The sequence below is a fragment of the Frankliniella occidentalis genome, unplaced genomic scaffold (assembly GCF_000697945.3).
Source record: "Frankliniella occidentalis isolate FOCC.00 unplaced genomic scaffold, Focc_3.1 Scaffold112, whole genome shotgun sequence".
In the NCBI taxonomy this organism is placed as follows: domain Eukaryota; kingdom Metazoa; phylum Arthropoda; class Insecta; order Thysanoptera; family Thripidae; genus Frankliniella; species Frankliniella occidentalis.
This window is the reverse complement of record NW_026267240.1, coordinates 64,418-65,879: the sequence shown is the minus strand read 5'-3', so window position 1 is coordinate 65,879 and position 1,462 is coordinate 64,418.

Genomic DNA, 1,462 nt, shown 5'->3' with positions numbered 1-1,462 from the left:
AGTCGCGGCGTGTTGTTATCGGTCTAGCCGCCAACACGCCGCTGCGCCGGGGGCCGGAGCTGCTGCCCACAGGGGCTGCCGAGCGGTTGTCGCGCTGGCACTTGAGGGGCAGCCACGGGAGGCGGAGCAGGCCCAGGAGGGGCGGGGGCTGCAGGCACGCCATGTGTTGTATTTCGCCTAAACGCTCCCCTAAACGGCGGCGATTAGCTAACCGGAGGAGACCCCGCGCGCAGCCTCGGGGGCCGCCCTGCTCCTACTGCACCTTCTTCCCGCTCCTTCGGCATCTCTCCGTCCTGTTTCGCCCTCCTCATCTTCTACATCGCCCTTCTTTTATACCATAATATCATCGACTTCCGTCGTAAAGTAATTGAAAGCCCGCGCGGACTTGACCGGGAGTCGAACCAGCGATGTCTTGCTGGCTGGGCATCCTCATACCTTCACCTCCTTCTTGCATGTGTTCTCGTAACGTTTTGAATTTCTCAATTGCTGTTAAAATATTTTGTGCTACGAAACCGATCCATTTTCTTTCCAATCTCTCGCAGGGATGGCAGCTCGACAGAAAGACAATTCACACGGTATTCGTTCGTATAGACAGTTTCTCTGGAAACCCCGCTATAATTTACCAGCCAATTCTTTCTTTAATATAAATGATAATTTGATTGGGTGCAAACCCCCTACACAAACCCTTTCGGCGTGCTCGTAAAAATAATTAAAACGTCCACTTTGCAAATGGAGAATTGCAGTAGCAGACAGCTCTCGAGAAAGAAAGGGATAGGAAAGCCGACGAAGGAATTTTTTTCTCCCCCTTTCGGTAATCGCGTGCTGCTATTGCTGCTCTGAGCGCCCCCAGCCCCAGCTGCACACAAAGATGAATCCTCACCTCACCTCGCCAAACACACATCATCTGCTATCCCCAAAATAAAACGACACGGACCCTCAACCCTTTTGCGTCGGATTCCGTAAAATTAAAAAAAAAGAAAAATAAAAGAAAAGAGGATGAAAAGACGCTGCGGCAACCAGCAGGCCTAGAGCCGCCAGGTGCGCGGGGTGTCCACCCGCCACGGCCGCACTCTACGCTGCATCTGTTCGGCTCGCGTAGCCACGGTTTGTGCTAAAAGTGGAGGACATTTTGCCACAAAGGTCTGATTGGGTTTTATCTGCTTATCTCCTTTCTTCACCGCCAATTTCATTTTGGTGAGAAAGTGGTGCCCGCGTTCATCTACTGAGGGGGAGTGGAAATTGCTTTTCTCTTCGGTACATACTTAAAATAATGAAGCTGACCATTATGGTGCTGGGCTGATCGATACTCGATTAGAGCGTTAATGTGAAGGTAAGTATTGGCGAAGAAGGAGTTGGCAACCCTACACAGCCCCACAGCGCCACAGCCCCCTGTTCCTGAGGGGACGGCGGGCGGGAGGTTGGCTAGCCTACGCGCAAACCTAGCCCTCCCCACCCCGCCCCC